Here is an 18847-nt window from a genome sequence, read left to right on the forward strand (position 1 = left end):
CTTTTGCATTCTGTATTAACATTGTTGAATGCCAAGGACTCAGTTGATACTTGTCTTAATTCTTTATCTGAAACAGCTTTCATTATAGCTGTGGTCAGCCTTTGTAAAAAAATCAGTGAAAGGTTTTTGTGGTCCCTGAAATATCTTTGTGTATACCTCAGTTGGTTTCCCTGGTTCTGGAATTTTTTCCCAAGCATTTAGAGCTTCTGTATGGCATAGGAATATTGTATGCTTATCGTAAGTGGCTTGTACATTCCTGCCAGCAAAACATCCCTCACCAAGAATTTGATCCTGGGAGATCTCAAAACCTCTGAGTTTACCTTGTTACTCTAAATTTCTTGCCTCTTCTATCAACCAGCTTTTCCATTGTAACTGCTGGCTATATTCCAGAACAGCTGAAATTAACTGATGCCAGTCATCTCGAATGATTCTATGTGAGGTAGACCACAAACTTAACATCTGTCTTACATATGTTGAGTGTATTTCATATGTGACTATTGCTTCCTTCATATTTTTAAAATCCCTCATTGAAATTAGTTGTAATGTAAATTCCACATATGGCTCAAGGTATCTATCACCTGCTGGCCTCTCATGGATGATGACAGGATAAACCATTGTATGAGAGCCATCTGGAGATGTTACAATCTGCATGCCCTTCTGCTTATTAGGTCCCTTGTCATGTTTACTGAGAGTTTCTTCCAGAGTTTGCAAACAAGCACCTAGGGTTTGTTCTAGGGAGTAAACCTCCTTTCTTGCAAGAGATTTCAGATTTCTCATGGAATCATGCAACTTTTTATGTTCTTCTGAAACACAGGCTTTCATGGACCTTATTTTATCAGTTAATGATAATTTTTCTTCCTTATAAGGTATCTGAGTATCAACAACTTCTCCATGAAAAGTTATTGTTCTATCCATTAAGTGTTCATATGTATTATCAACAAAATCAGTTTGGGCTGTGTATTTATTATTAATGGATTGAAGTTCTTGTATTAGGTTAGCAGATTCCAAACTAAGAAGCCTGTTTTGTAAATTTTTATTATTATCTTGTAAATCCTGTTTAGCAGATTCCAGAGAAAGAATCTTTTTATGTAAGCTTTCATTTCTATCTTTTAAAGCCTGTATCAGTCCCAATTATGACTCATCTTTGTTATTATTATTAAACCAGTATTTGAATGCTGTGTGAATTATTACAGTAAATGCCAAAATGGTACGGGCCAGATACACCTTAGGAGTGTCGTATATTTCCAGGAAAATGTCGTTCATCATATGGGCAAAAAAGTTTCTAAATTCTTGTGAAGTAATGTTTTCAGCCTTACTGGAAGAATTACTCAAAATCTGTTAATCAGTTTCAATGTGTTAAATTGTCAAGTACTCTTACCTGAAACAGAACACTGACTTGCTTATCTTACTGTCCTTTCAATGTTTTTTTTGGGTGCAGTCGTGCTTTTCAGCCAGCAAGTGTTGCTGGTGTAGCTCTAAAGCAGGTCCCGCTGAAGGCTTTGACTGGCAGCAGCTGCAGGTGGAAGCGGGTTTTCCCATGTGCATGAGGCAGTGTAGGCAGATCTTCCTGTGACTCCCTGGAGCTTCAGGGCCCAGCTTGGCTTTGGTGGCCTGCCTGGCCCTTCAGTGCCTTCCCTCAGCCAAGAAGCTGGGGGTCTGTTACCCAATCTGACCACTACAAGCACGGAAACAGAAAGGCACCTATTGCAGACATCTTTCTCAATGATGCAGTGCTTTACCCCCCACCCCACCCCCACCCCCACCCCGCTCAGATTCTGCATGCCTCTGGAAATAGCTTGAAGCAAGTCTGAGAATGTGAAAACAGACTAATTTCTAAGGGCTTTACTTCTTGGTCACTGGTGATTTTCCTACACATGAAAGTCAAAGTTCATGCAAAGAAGCAGAATCAATGTGTTTATTGATACACAATAAAGGGATTTATCACAATGTATATACTAACTCAATTTGGAGTTCTGGCTGAGAATCCTCAATATGTCTTTCTACATCTCTTTCTAAAGACCAGTGTAGGCAGTCAAAAGTGAAAATCTTCAACAGACTGGAAGGAAAGTGAAAATCTTCAGCAGTCTGGAAGATTCTTGAGTTCAACATGGAATCTCATAGGGGCAATCTGCAGTCCTTGTTGACTCTTGTGATTGACAGTGGGAAAAGCATGCTGTGGGAAAGCTCAGGCCTTTCTTCAAGACTCTGCACATGGTAAATCAGATAAATTGAAGATCTGATAATTAAAATGAGCAACTGCAGAGCCAGGTTTACTTGATGCCAAGGAGATGAAGCAGCAGAACAGCATTGACAGACTTTCTGACTCTGGAGAGAATGACAATTATCCTTGTATCCCACCTTGATGAAACATGTAACATGTCCAAAAAAAGAAAGAAAAAAGGAAAGAAAGAAAGAGACAAAGAAAGAAGGCAAAGAAAAAGAAAGAAAAGAAAAATCTTGACATTTGGGAAAATATAACTCACCATGGTCACACTGATACAGCTCAACATCAGCACATGTGTACTACACCCTTACATTCGGATAAAATATATACATTTATTTTTAATAGTAAAGAGCCATTTCAAAAATGAAAAGCAAAAGTAATAATAAAGGACTTATATATACATATTTTTAATTTACCACAAAACATATTCAAATATGTTCTATAAAAATACCTTCGATCTTGCTCCGGACTTCCCTTTTGGAACACTGGTGAGTACCCTTCCTTGCCCCAGACCCCATCCCTGGGCACCAGCCACTCCAGGGAAGACCTGCCCAACTTGGCCCCAGGTTCTGGCCACCGGGCAGGTTCCCTGCTAGCCCCACAGGGAAGGATCCCCTTCTCCAAGACCCCTGGCAGACCCTGCAGTCTCCACGCCCTGCCCCCACGCCCATCCGCCTGAGCCCCAAGCCTCTTCCTGAGACTTAAAGGCCGGCCCCCAGCTCCCATCTTGCCCAAGACTTTACTTTTGGAACACAGGTGAGTGCCCTTCCTTGTCCCAGACCCCATCCCTGGGCACCAGCCACTCCAGGGAAGACCTGCCCAACTTGGCCCCAGGTTCTGGCCACCGGGCAGGTTCCCTGCTAGCCACACCGGGAAGGATCCCCTTCTCCAAGATCCCTGGCAGACCCTGCAGTCTCCACGCCCTGCCCCCACGCCCATCTGCCTGAGCCCCAAGCCTCTTCCTGAGACTTAGAGGCCGGCCCCCAGCTCCCATCTTGCTCCGGACTTCCCTTTTGGAACACTGACTTCCCTTTTGGAACACTGGTCTGTCTGAACCAAGTGTGCGGATAAGGCCAAGAACGAACCACAAGGAGATGGGCAGACGTCAAGGCAGAAACATATACAACAAAATGAATAGCAATACAGCATCACCAGGCCCTAGCCCTCCTCCAACACCTAGACCTGAACATCAGAAATTGGAAGAAGCAGAAGAAAACAGCCTTATGAATGACATCATGAAGAAGCTAGAGGCTTGTGTAGAGGAAAAGACAAAAAAATGTGAAGAACGCTGTAAACAACTAGAGGAAAGGGCAAACAAATTAGAAGAAATCAATAAAGTCCTGGAAGAAAACAATAAAATACTGAGAGAAAATCAAGAAAAATCAATGAAACAAATGAAGGAAACAGTCCAAGACCTGAAAAGGGAAATAGAAAAAATGAAGAAGACACAAACAGAGGGAATGCTGGAAATAGAAAATCTGAGAAAACGATTGGGAACTTCAGATGCAAGTATAATCAACAGAATGCAAGAGATGGAAGAGAGGATCTCTAGCGTTGAAGATACAGTAGAAGAAATACATTCATCAGTCAAAGAAAACACTAAAGCCAACAAAGTCATGAACCAAAATGTCCAAGAAATTTGGGACACCATGAAAAGACCAAACCTAAGAATAATAGGGGTCGAAGAAGGAGAAGAATACCAACTCAAGGGCACAGAAAATATATTCAACAAGATCATAGAAGAAAACTTTCCCAACTTAAAGAAGGAAATGCCTATGAAGATACAAGAAGCTTATAGAACACCAAACAGACTAGACCCCCAAAAAACGTCCCCTCGCCACATAATAGTTAAACAACTAAACATACAGAATAAAGAAAGAATATTAAGAGCAGCAAAGGAAAAAGGCCAAGTGACATATAAAGGCAAACCCATCAGAATAACACCTGATTTCTCAATGGAGACTTTGAAAGCCAGAAGGACCTGGACAGATGTAATGCAGACACTAAGAGACCATGGATGTCAGCCTAGACTAATATACCCAGCAAAACTTTCAATCACCATAGATGGAGTGAACAAGACATTCCATGACAAAGCCAGATTTAAACAATACTTATCCACAAACCCAGCCCTACAGAAAGAACTAGAAGGAAAATTCCAACCTAAGGAAGTCAGATACACCCTCAAAAACACAGGCAACAGATAAAGCCACAGCAGTAAACCCCAACGTATAGAAGTACCCACACATCACCACCAAAAAAATAACAGGAATGAACAATCACTGGTCATTAATTTCCCTCAATATCAATGGACTTAATTCACCTATAAAAAGACATAGGCTTACAGAATGGATACGAAAGCAGGACCCATCTTTCTGCTGCATACAAGAAACACATCTCAAATTCAAAGATAGACACTACCTAAAAATAAAAGGCTGGGAAAAGACTTTCCAATCAAACGGTCTTAAGAAACAAGCGGGTGTAGCCATCCTGATATCCAGCAAAATAGACTTCAAACTAAAATCAATCAAAAGAGATCAAGAAGGGCATTACATACTCATCACAGGAAAGATCCACCAAGATGAAGTCTCAATTCTGAATATTTATGCCCCAAACACAAGGGCACCCACATATGTAAAAGAAACATTACTAAAGCTTAAATCACATATAAAACCCCACACATTAATAGTGGGAGACCTCAACACCCCACTTTCACCACTGGACAGATCTCCCAAATTGAAACTTAACAGAGAAATAAAGGACTTAACTGATGTCATGACTCAAATGGACTTAATCGATATCTACAGAACATTCCATCCTAACAAAAAAGAATATACCTTCTTCTCAGCACCCCATGGAACCTTCTCTAAAATTGACCACATACTTGGCCACAAAACAAATCTAAACGGATACAAAACAATTGGAATAACCTCCTGTGTTCTATCAGACCACCATGGTCTAAAGTTGGATTTCAACAACAACAAAAACTACAGAAAACCTGCAATCTCATGGAAACTGAATAATACTCAACTGAATCACCAATGGGTTAAGGAAGAAATAAAGAAAGAAATTAAAGACTTCCTAGAGATCAATGAAAATGAAGACACCACATATCCAAATTTATGGGACACTATGAAAGCAGTACTAAGAGGGAAATTCATAGCACTAAATGCCCACATAAATAAGTTGGAGAAATCTCACACTAGAGACTTAACAGCATACCTGAAAGCTCTAGAACAAGAAGAAGCAAAGTCTCCCAGGAAAAATAGATGCCAGGAAATTATCAAAGTGAGAGCTGAAATCAATAAAATAGAAACAAAGAGAACAATACAAAAAATTAATGAAACAAAGAGTTGGTTCTTTGAGAAAGTCAACAAGATAGACAAGCCCTTATCCAAACTAACCAAAAGACAGAGAGAGAGCATCCAAATCAACAAAATCAGAAATGAAAAGGGGGACATAACAACAGACATTGAGGAAATCCAGAGAATCATCAGGTCATACTTCAAAAACCTCTATTCGACAAAACTGGAAAACCTAAAAGAAATGGATAACTTTCTGGATAGGTACCACATACCTAAGTTAAATCAAGACCAGATAAACTATTTAAATAGTCCAATAACCCCTAACGAAATAGAAACAGTCATTAAAAGTCTCCCAACCAGAAAAAGCCCAGGACCAGATGGTTTCAGTGCAGAATTCTACCAGATCTTCAAAGAAGAGTTAATACCAATACTCTCTAAATTGTTCCACACAATAGAAACAGAAGGAACATTACCAAACTCCTTCTATGAGGCTACAATTACCCTAATTCCTAAACCAAACAAGGATACAACCAAGAAAGGGAACTACAGACCGATCTCCCTCATGAACATTGATGCAAAAATACTCAATAAAATACTGGCAAACAGACTCCAAGAACACATCAAAACAATTATCCACCATGATCAAGTAGGATTCATTCCAGGGATGCAAGGGTGGTTCAACATACGAAAGTCGGTCAATGTAATACACCATATAAATAAACTCAAAGAAAAAAACCATATGATCATCTCACTGGATGCAGAAAAGGCACTTGACAAAATCCAACACCCCTTCATGATAAAGGTATTGGAGCAATCAGGAATAGAGGGAACATACCTAAACATAATAAAGGCAATTTACAGGAAGCCAACAACCAAAATCAAATTAAATGGAGAGAAACTCAAAGCAATTCCACTAAAATCAGGAACAAGGCAAGGCTGTCCACTCTCCCCATACTTATTCAATATAGTACTTGAGTTCTAGCCAGAGCAATAAGACAACATAAGGAGATTAAGGGGATACAAATTGGAAAGGAAGAAGTCAAGCTTTCCCTATTTGCAGATGACATGATAGTATACTTGAGCGACCCCAAAGATTCCACCAAGGAACTGATACAGCTTATAAACACCTTCAGCAACATAGCAGGATACAAGATCAACTCAAAAAAATCAGTAGCCCTCCTATATACAAGGGACAAAGAAGCGGAGAAGGAAATCAGAGATACATCACCCTTTACTATAGCCACAAATGACATAAAATACCTTGGGGTAACACTAACCAAGCAAGTGAAGGACCTATATGACAAGAACTTTAAGTCCCTGAAAAAAGAAATTGAAGAAGATGTCAGAAAATGGAAAGATCTCCCATGCTCATGGATAGGCAGGACTAACATAGTAAAAATGGCAATCTTACCAAAAGCAATCTACAGATTCAATGCAATCCCCATCAAAATACCAACACAATTCTTCACAGACCTGGAAAGAATAATACTCAACTTCATATGGAAAAACAAAAAGCCCAGGATAGCCAAAGGAATCCTGTACAATAAAACAACTTCTGGAGGCATCACGATCCCTGACTTCAAGCTCTACTATAGAGCTACAGTAATAAAAACAGCTTGGTACTGGCATAAAAACCGACATGTGGACCAATGGAATCGAATTGAAGACCCTGACATTAATCCGCACACCTATGAACATATAATTTTTGACAAAGAAGACAAAAGTGCACAATGGAAAAAAGAAAGCATCTTCAACAAATGGTGCTGGCAAAACTGGATATCAACATGTAAAAGGCTGCAAATAGATCCATATCTATCTCCGTGCACAAAACTTAAGTCCAAGTGGATCAAGGACCTCAACATAAATCCAGCTACTCTGAACCTGCTAGAAGAGAAAGTAGGAAGTAGTCTTGAACGCATTGGCATAGGAGACTACTTCCTAAATAGAACACCAGTAGCACAGACTCTGAGAGAAACAATCAATCAATGGGACCTCTTGAAACTGAGAAGCTTTTGTAGAGCAAAGGATATGGTCAACAAGGCAAAGCGATAGCCTACAGAATGGGAAAAGATCTTCACCAACCCCACATCTGACAGAGGACTGATATCCAGAATATATAAGGAATTCAAGAAATTAGACATCAAAATGCCCAACAGTCCAATTAAGAAATGGGCTATAGAACCAAACAGAGAATTCTCAACAGAGGAAACTCAAATGGCCGAAAGACATTTAAGGAATTGCTCAACATCCCTAATCATCAGGGAAATGCAAATCAAAACAACTCTGAGATACCACCTTATGCCTGTCAGAATGGCTAAGATCAAAAACACTGAAGACACCTTATGCTGGAGAGGATGTGGAGCTAGGGGAACTCTCCTCCACTGCTGGTGGGAATGCAAGCTTGTACAACCACTTTGGAAATCAATATGGCGCTTTCTTAGAAAATTGGGAATCAATCTCCCCCAAGATCCAGCTATACCACTCTTGGGCATATACCCAAGAAATGCTCAACCACACCATAAGAGCACTTGTTCAGCTATGTTCATATCAGCATTGTTTGTAATAGCCAGAACATGGAAACAACCCAGATGCCCTTCAACTGAAGAATGGATAAACAAAATGTGGTACATATACACAATGGAATACTACTCAGCAGAGAAAAACAATGGCATCATGAGGTTTGCAGACAAATGGATGGATCTAGAAAAAATCATCCTGAGTGAGGTAACCCAGACTCAGAAAGACAAACATGGTATGTACTCACTCATAGCAGGATACTAGACATGAAACAAGGATGACTTGTCTGCTACTCACATCACCAGGGAGGCTACCTGGAAAACAGGACCCCAAGAAAGACACAGGGATTGCCCAATGACAGAGAAATGGAATGAGATCTACATGAACAGCCTGGACATGAGTGGGGGTAATGAAAGGCGAGGGTTGAGGGAAAGAGAGTTTGGGGGAGCGGAAGATCCCAGCTGGATCAACAACAGAGAGGGAGAACAAGGAATAGGAGACCATGGTAAATGAAGACCACATGAGAATAGGAAGAAGCAAAGTGCTAGAGAGGCCCACAGAAATCCACAAAGATACCCACACAACAGACTGCTGGCAATGGTCGAGAGACAGCCCGAACTGACCGACTCTGGTGATGGGATGGCCAAACACCCTAATTGTTGTGCTAGAAACCTCATCCAACTACTGAGGGATCTGGATGCAGAGATCCATGACTAGGCCCTGGGTGGAGCTCTGGGAGTCCAATTAGCGAGAAGGAGGAGGGTTTATATGAGCGAGAATTGTTGAGACCAAGGTTGAATAAAGCACAGGGACAAATAGCCAAATGAATGGAAACACATGAACTATGAACCAATGGCTGAGGGGTCCCCACTGGATCAGGCCCTCTGAATGGATGAGACAGTTGATTGGCTTGATCTGTTTGGGAGGCATCCAGGCAGTGGGACCAGATCTTGTGCTCATTGCATGAGTTGGCTGTTTGAAACCTGGGGCCTATGCAGGATTGTTTGGCTCGGCCTGGGAGGAGGGGACTAGACCTACCTGGACTGAGTCTACCAGGTTGACCTCAGTCTGTGGGGAAGGCTTTGCCCTGAAGGAGATGGTAATGGGGGGGGGGTTGAGGGGAAGGTGAGGGGGACGGGAGGGGGGAGAACAAGGGAATCCGTGGCTGATATGTAGAACTGAATTGTATTGCAAAATAAATTAAAATAAATTAAAAAAAATACCTTCAAAATCATAATAACTACTACAGTGGAGGATATGTCTGGTGGGCTTGTTTAATGTTTCTCAAATAGCTTTGAAACAAGACAAGTACCCACATATTAAGAGTGGGAGTGAAGTCTTCTTTAGCAAAAAGGGGAGGAGTAAAGTAGATGATTTTTCAAGATTCTTCCAACTTCATTATTGTATTATAAACCAGAAAGTCTTAACTGTGTTTATTCCCATGGCTTCAGTTAGCTTACTTGTAATAAATAACTTTTCAATCTAAGAAAATGAATCTATAACTTGTTGGCTGCAACAACTGTTTTCCATGAAATGCCATAGGAAAAAAATACTTTCAAGAAGAACAAATGCTTCCAAAATATGGCTTGGAACAGACATGTAGTACCTTTTCTGCTTATGAAAAGCATACATTATCTGACCTTAATATAGCATCTGGCCTTTGTAAAATTTTTCAAGTTTAAACATTAATAATGAGTAAGAGTTGGGCCTATCAACCTTCTCCCAATTTACCTAGACAGTTCATATATTGGTCCAGTATTTGAAAGAAGGAAGTCACTTCTATTTGATAGTTTTTCTCTACTTTCGGGAGGCATCCTCCTTTTAACCTTCTGAACCCTAGTTAATACTCAACCTACATTCAGAGTTTCCTGTTATATGAAAGAATGAAATATGGAGTTGGAAATATACTTCAATGGTTAAGAACATGCATCTTTACATCAAAGTTAAGTTCTCAAGACTCAAATCATGTGACTTACAACCACTTCTACTTCCAGAGGTATCTGACACCTTACTTGAACATACTTACACATATGCAACAATACAAAATAATAAAAAGAAACCCTTACAGAGTAAATAGCACACTTCACAAATATTGAACAATTTCTGACATTCTCCACAGTAAGACACTAGCAACAGAAAAATACAATAGTCACCTCCAATATGGCTCCCTGATGTATATCATTACTGATCATATTAATGACCCTAACCCTAAAGCCCTCAAACTAAATTATAGCCATCATAACAAATAGAAATTGTGATCATCCCTATGTTGTACTACAGACTTTGCGGGTTTCCCAGTGACACCAGTGTTACCTAACCACTACTAGTTAATAAATGGCAAAATGATTCAACCCAGACAGTGTGAACCCAGAATCCATGTGATACAAACCTGAGTTTCCACACAAAAAGCAGGATTCATGAAATTGTCTTGGTTTACAGAGTTGTATGTTGGATTTGAAGAACAAAGTATCATACTCTCATAGTCAGATCATTTGCTATCTACAGTTCTTCTCAGCTTGCTTCCCTTGGAGATCTCTTAGGATGTTTCTGCTTACAGAAGACCAAGACAATCTTAGACATCAATACAAACATATTTACTCATAACATCAAATAATTATATGACCACATAAGGTACAGTCTGATGTTTATTCAAAGGGATGTTTGCTCTAATTTCTGTAATATTCTCAGAATGGAAAAATTATTAACATCTTCTAAATAAAGTAAAGAGGCTTAAGACTTCATTGATGTGTTTACATTTTGACCAGAGTATACTTTCAAATGTTAAATAGATATTGATGATGTTTACTAGTCTTCAATTTTTTTGAACAATTTAAGGCTTTTTGAGTTTTCTACCCCCACGATCCTGATACATGCTCCTTTGTTCTGAATAAACTATCTTGAACATACTTGAAACAAAAAGCCTGTAAGACTTTTTCGACGTCAAATGGTTGTTATGAAACACTTGGATGGGCCAAATATAAAAGAGCCAGAAACATAAGGATTAAATTTCCCTTGACATCCACTTAAGTTATAAAATTAAGAAACAGTGATTGGCAAAACAGTTTTGGAAATTTTGTAACATTTGAAAGGCATTCAAGATGTTTTTCAGAACTTGAAACAGGCTAGGTTCTTCCATTCAAAATTTAAAAAAAATAATAAATATGTACACATGGAGAAGGAAAGAGTGTGTACATGTTTGAGTGAATTCATTTGCGTGCTGAATTTTACAATTTTAAAGAGCAAGTTTTCACTTCTATTTCCCTACCCATTTTAGAACTCAGTTTTGTACACCTGGTCCCATTGCTTAAATCATACTTCAGTTAATTTGTGTGAGACGTTTTAAAATATGGAAAAATAGTTGCCTCCCAAACAACTCCTATATTGTGACACCTAGAGGCTAATCTCCAAGTGTTCACTCCCACAGCAAGTGAAATCCCCTGTCATAAACATGATTTGTGTGTTGGAATTCCAGGAGGCTCTGTTCCATAGCTTATGGAATATCATAGACTGTACTTAAGGCTATTCAAATATGCCTTTTTATGGGACATCTTAATCAATTCTTCAGGCAAATTTTCTACAAAGTACTCTAGGACATATTTCGAATGCCACTGTGTTTTTCAGTTTTTCCAACATGATCAACATTGTTCTCCATTTCTGAAAGAGTTAAATTCTAGGAAATGAGTCTATTCTTCACTTGAGTTAGTAGTCATGAGGAGGGGCTTCCATGGATTTACTCTACTAAACTTTAAAATAGTAAAGTATGTTGTACTTTCAATCATAGTTACATCCTTATATCTCTTCTTAATTGTGACATCCCAAATGCATGGTGTGTCACCCCAGCTTCCACAAAATACCCAACAAACATTTACTAAACAATTGTTGAATAAAATAAAAAATAAATAATATATAACACCTTTTTGTGCACATGAATGATAAAATGATTTACATACTAGTAATTTCAAAATTGAATGTGCAGGCACATCTTTTCTCCAAAATCAGATTTGTGTATATGAATACTTACTGAAATGTCTACTCTTGCCACCTCCAATGAAATTTGTTACAAACTGAACACATCACTTCTTCTCTGTTATGTTGTCTGTAATTTTCTGAAATCATTTCAACATTGCCAGTGGGACCCATGTGTGTGTGTGTTGGTTTTTAGCCACACCCTAGGGCTATCCAGTTGCTCTAATCTGGAAAATACTCTAAGGGAGGATTGTTGGATTTATTTAAAAGGCCATATTCCAGAACTGCCTGCCTCAAGTGAATCAACTATCGTTCTTTCTAAATAGGGTCAGAAGTAGTGTTAATTAGCACAATGAACATCAGGGAGGAGATTTTCTTGATGAAATGAATGATATGCAAGATGTGTAGACAGGCTAAAACATAATCTAGGAAGCTAAAGAGACTTGAAAATCTGCACTTCTAGGAAGAGTGCTCTTGCATAACATCCAGAAGCCTTTTCAAACTTTCCTAGGCACATTCCTAATCTGCATGACTAGCTAATTCCTGCCACTAGACTAGAATTCTATTTGCTTCAAGAGAACCCCTTATGTGAGCTACTCAATGAATCCCTAAAAGAATCATGTGCTTTTTCCAAATAGGTTGTATGTTTTTTTTTTTTTTTAAATCTGTTTGGTTTTTAGCTTGCTAGATAACAAATGCCTTTAGGTAAGACAGTATTTGCCTGAGAACACTTTCTCTTAACTTAGGAACAATATTAAGTAAAAGACACCAGCAATTCTACATGTAACTATTAGATACTAAAAGTGTTTGCCAAAATAAACTAATTTGTCACTAATTGACAAGCGTCAAATTTTTCCTGCCTCTATATTCCTTTGAAGATGAGGACTTCTCTAGTAGGCTTATTGTACCTTTCAGTCTGGGTACCATTGTTAAGGCTCCCTTGATTATTCTCCAGTACTACTCGATTTTAAGCCTTATTATTTTGCTTCCATGCATTTTTAGTTTATTATGACACTTCTTAATGAACTCCCTTATTCAAGCATCTCATGTGGATTAAACTAGCTATGTCTTAGCTGTTTTCGATGGTGATCAAATTGAAGTACATTCTACAAACTGCAAATGGAAAATTATTTAAAAGAGCATTTCAGTAATAGTGCTTCCTTCTCTGCTGTGAATGTCCTTATGTCCAGATAAGGAAATAAAGACCCAAACTTCTGAATTTGCTACTAACAAAGATACAGAGACTTGAAAAGGGGACATTTCTTTCCAGTCTTTACTTGGAGTTGAAGTCAAATGACAAGTTGACAAAAGGCAAGTATAAAGAAGTCTGTGATGATCACATCATGAAGAGCCTTGTGCAGAGCAGCTGATGACTGATGCATTTGAGATATGTTTATAAATATTTACTATATGAAAACAATATAAAATTGAGCAGAATTTCTGCCAAATTAAAATTCTGACTCATTACAATTCCCATTCTTTTTTTTCTTAAGAAATTTTTTATTCATTTTACATACCAATCACAGACCCTCTTTTTCCCTCATCTCTTCCCTCCAGTATCTCCCCCTCAAGCCACCCCCCATTCCTCCCTACAAGAAGGTAAGGCTTCCCATGGGTTGTCAGCATAGACTGACACATTCAATAGAGGCAGGTCCAAGCCCTCCCCGCAAGGCTGTGTAAGGTGTCCCACCATAGGCAGTGGGCTCCCAAAAGCCTGCTCATGCACCAGGGATGGATCTTCATCCTACTGCTGGGGGGGACACTAAGTAGATCAAGCTACACAACTGTCTCAATTATGCAGAGGACCTAGTCCAGTCCAATCAGATCAGTGAATACCCTAACTGTCATCACAGAGCCTTTCTCCAGTAACTGATGGAAGGAGATGCAGAGGTTTACAGCCAAACACCAGGCCAAACTCCAGGAGTCCAGTCAAAGAGAGAGAAGAGGGATTGTATGAGCAAGGGACATCAAGATCATGATGGGGAAACCTACAGAGACAACAATTCTCATTCTTAATTCAATTATTTCATTCTTTACTGAAACTGCAGAACATAAAGAGCTATTTGAATTGTTACTAGCAACTATTCAATGGCTTCTACATTTTAAAAATGTTTACTACTAGCCAGAAATGCTTTTAGTGTTCTTAGAAAATGATCTGAAGCTTTGCTTATGACCAAGAGTAAGAAAACATTGTTTTTTCTCATTCTTCATGATGGCTGTTAATAGTATACTTAATTGTCGGAAAGAATACAAGTAAATGCCATCAATAGGCAAGCCAAAGTTTCAGAGAAGCCAAACTGTGAGAAATTTCTCTACCTTGTTATAACACAGGAGGGGATTGAGAAGACAAGAAAGAACAAGACTGTTCTGCTTGGTTATTTTTATTTGCTTGCTAGTTAACTTGACATAAAACTGGCTCTAAAACCTCAGTTGAGAAAATGCCTTCATCAGACTGTCTTAGGCAACTTTGTGGTGGTTTATTGGTTAATTATTGATGTGGGAGGAGCATCACCCTGGAGGTTGTGCTATTTCGGACTTGTGGTCCTGGGTGGTATAAGAGTGCAGGCTGAAAAAAAAAAGAATGCAGGCTGAGCAAGCTATGTGGAAGAAGCCAGTGAGCAGCATTCCTCCATATCTTCTGCTTCAGGTCCTGCCTTCAAGTTCCTGCCCTAACTTCCTTCAATGGTGGAATGTGACCTGAGAATTGTTGAGTTGAAATAAACCCTTATTCACCAACTTGCTTTTGGTCATTGTGTTTCATCACAGTAATAGAAACCCTGACAAAGAAAAGAGGAATAATAGTAGAAAGATATGAAAAAAATATGATAAAATGGGATATTTTTATTAAATTATTTTGTATTCTGGAGTCTTTAAACTAACCTTTGACTTCTCTTTTAAATTTTTATCAGCAGTTCTAATGTATCTGATATCACTTACGTACCAGACTAGAATATTGTTGCTGAATTTTGAGTTGCAACATCCCATATGTCACTACATCAAGAGTGTTATGAACCCTGTATGTAGAATAAGAAATAAATATCTACAAGAAGTTTTACCACATGAGCTGAAAATGGTCCCCCATAAGAACCATAGACTAATACAACAAAATAAAATAAAAATTCCAGTACCAGACATGAGAATCCTTTTGGGATGGTTGGTCATGATACTCTTAAGTTATTCTTACTTTTGAATAGCATTATTGTATATTTTGGATGAACTTTTAATGTGTATGTTCATCCTTTTACTATTATATACATACATACATACATACACACACATATACATATACATACATATATACATACATACATTTGGATACTACTGCTTTTGTGTATTTCATTGTTTCCAAACATAATTTTTATAGTTGTCTTTCTGCATCATGAATTCCTCTTTTCTTACTTAACTAATTTTATTATTTTTCTAGCTTTTAACTTTATGAAACTACTTCATTTCCTTGAAGAATCTTTTGTATATTTGTGTAAATGCATGTATGTGTATAAGTACATGTGCACACATATACATGTGCATGAGGAGACCAGAGAGCAAAGTCACATATCTTCCCCAATTCTCTCCACCCTACATTTTTTAAACAAGATCTCATGGATTCTAGTGCTTACCAATTTGTCTAGACTGCACTGCTAGCAAGCCCCAGTGATCCACCTCTCATCCTTCCTAGCTTTGGGATTATAGGTGCATATTGTTGTGCTCCATTTTTTTTCTATAGGTACAAAGAATCCAAATTCATCAATATAATTTTTAAACAGGCATTTTTCTATCCTAGCCACCTCTCATATCTCTCTTTACACTTTTATTATATATTAAGCTTCTAAAATTGTTTATTTTCTTCCTTTAAAGAAAATTTTCTTCTTATTTCTTGGTTATTTCTCTTTCATCATTTCTACTTTACAATTTTTATTATAAACATCACATTTTGTAAAATTGTATCATAAGCAGCTATCTTTCTTCTTCCATTTCTAATATATTTTCAGGCAAATTTCATTAGTTTATTTTCTAGCTTAACTCAGTTGTCCATTATATTCCTTTATATCTGAAGGTTTATTTTTAAAAGTTAGCAGTAAGGTTCTTTTTTTTTTATTTCCTCAGAAGCAGAATTACGTGATCTCAGAAGGGTCCATAATGATCCAGATGGTTTTGATGTGACCATAAATACAGATGAATTTCTGGTTGTTCTGCTTAGTTGTTTCAAGGAGTCCATTTCTCAGGGTTGTATCTGCTGAGTCTTTCCAGTAAGTCTTCTCTGGACTCCTGAATTTCTTCATTCACTTGATGATTTTGTTAAACAGAGAGCTTTGCTTGTCTGGCAACATAACTTTTGGTTTATTTTACAAACATCATGTTTAAGTTTTTAATGTTCTGCCAAAGTGGAGAAAAAGCTTACATTTTGTATAGTTTGATTATGCTAGAATGGAGACCCACATTGGCAGGAGCATATGAAAAGTTGCATTTATTTTTCTTGCACTTCCTCCCATGAACAAAGACACAGCAGGTGGCTTATTTATAGCCCATTTTTTGTATATTGGGTGATCAACAATTGCTTCTAAATTTCATGTTCATATTGAAAGGTAAGATTCTCATAGTGCAAAGCTATTAGGAAAATTGCTTACTATGGGGATTTATGCAGTGTCCTCGTGTCTTAGTGTTGTCACAAGAGGAGTGTAGGAAAACTCCTGAGCCATTCCCTGAGCCTTGGAAATAACATTGCTCATCTCCAAATCATCACTCACTTCTTACCCTTTTTGTGTCTTCTTCTGAGACATTGAAACTCAGACTGGCTTAGAACTCAGAACTCACCCTGTAGATGAGGCCAGCCTAAACTCTTCTCTGCTCAGTCTCCCAAGTGCTCAGATTTCAAGCATGAGTCACCATGCTGGGTTCTTCCCTTGCTCTTATTATTCCCAAGGCTGACTCCAAAAGTATTTTTCTTATCTTTTGGTAAGAAATCTGTCCATACCTACATAGGAAGTTGTCCTCTCTCTTGCCATTATCTGTGTGGTGTTTCTTAAAGATCTTCAATATCTAGCAAAAAGTATCTCACACTGCCAATGCCACAATAGAGGCATTCTTATTTTTAAACTTCTTAGATAATTGCCATGATATATGAGGAGTGAGAAGAAGTAAAAACATGTGCACAAAGAATTGTTTTGAATCCCAAATCTGGAAATGTGGCTTTTGAGCCAAACCACTGTGTAAAAGCCAATTTTCTAAACTACAGACGTGGTTTAAATGATTTAACTACTCAGCATTTGTGTTTACTTGGAGGAAAATATTTTAATTGCTTTTTGTGGAAAAAAATGTGTCTTTTAAGATATTGGTAAATACTGCTTATATAAAAATATTACAAGGCATAAAATATGTTAACTTCATCTACAAGTCAGGTTTGGTACAACTTGGAAGCAGGGGGATGGAACTGGTAAGCAGAACTCCAACATGTTAGGCTTTCCATGAGAGAATTTAGAATTGCTTTGTTCTCGTAGTCCATCTTCATTAATTAAATGTTGACAGTTACAATGGAGTTACATATCTTAAGGCCTATAAGACAAATTTTTATCTTTAACTAAATGTTGGTAATACCCAACAAGTCAGAAGAGCTTTTCACTTGATTAATCTTTATTAACTCTGTTACATATGGGTTTACTTTTCTGAATATTGTGTGTTCATACATGTAGGTACGGGTGTGGGTGTTCATTTGAGTGTATGAATTTGGGCATCATCATTACATATCTTCTTCAATTATTCTCCACATTTTTGAGACATGTTTTTTCCACTGAACCTGGAGCTTACCTATTTGACTAGGACTAACTGGCCGGAGAGTGTCAAGAATCCCCTTTGTTTCCGCCTTCCTAGTACTGGACTATGGGTTTGGGGACTCGAGACAAGAAGATTCTTAAACACACATCCATATTCTGCTGTTACAACTGTACTATGTCAGGTGCTCTTCAAATTAAAATCAGTATGATGATTTCCCTACTACCAAGAAGAGCTACTGAAGTCAGCAATATCTGGACACCAGAATCCTTCCTGCCGCCAAACTGGTTGGGCTCATCTGGCACTGTTTATAATAGTGGAAAGTTGTTTTATTCTAGAAGTTTAAAAATGTTGTAAAAATATTTAATGAAGAATTCACCAAAGAAAACATTTCATAATCATTTTTTAAAAGAGTTACATATAAAATATTTGCTGATAGGTGTGCTGAATGAGAATACTCCTCCCTGATGGCTAATTTCACAGTATGGGACTATGCCATGGTAGCTGTTGGAAGAAAAAAAATGTATCAATAATCTTACCCAAGTATTAACCCTGTGAGTTACACTAATGAGCATCTGAAGGTATACATGTGGGTACAATAATAGCACAAATGTTTTAGGGCAACCAACATGGTACAATTTATTCTGAAGAAAGAACCCATAGCTGTGGAGCACTCAGTAGGGTGTAAAATAGAAACAAAGATATGACGTAAGGGAGGGGTGCTAAGGGGAGAAAGTGTTCTTAGGGGAAAGAGTTAGGGAGAATAGTAAGAGTGAATATGATCAAAACACATGAACTTACTAAAATTATTTTTGCTATAGGGACATAGCTTGCCACTGTCTTCTGGTAACAAGTATATATACTGATAAATTAGTGCACCTTTCAGTCCTCTGTAGTGGGTAGTAGCCATTCCAACCTTGATCTGGAAGTTCCAACCCCCATTGAGGCTTCGGTAACTCTCATGCCCACAAGGCGGGGCCAAGAGATCTGGATGAGCTGCCCTCTCTTGGTTCCTGGATCCTGGACGCTGGAGGTAGACCGAACAGAGTTCTCCAGAGAACACCGCTGGACT

This window comes from Peromyscus californicus, unplaced genomic scaffold (genome assembly GCF_007827085.1).
Source record: "Peromyscus californicus insignis strain IS unplaced genomic scaffold, ASM782708v3 Scaffold_13__1_contigs__length_99412109, whole genome shotgun sequence".
In the NCBI taxonomy this organism is placed as follows: Eukaryota; Metazoa; Chordata; class Mammalia; order Rodentia; family Cricetidae; genus Peromyscus; species Peromyscus californicus.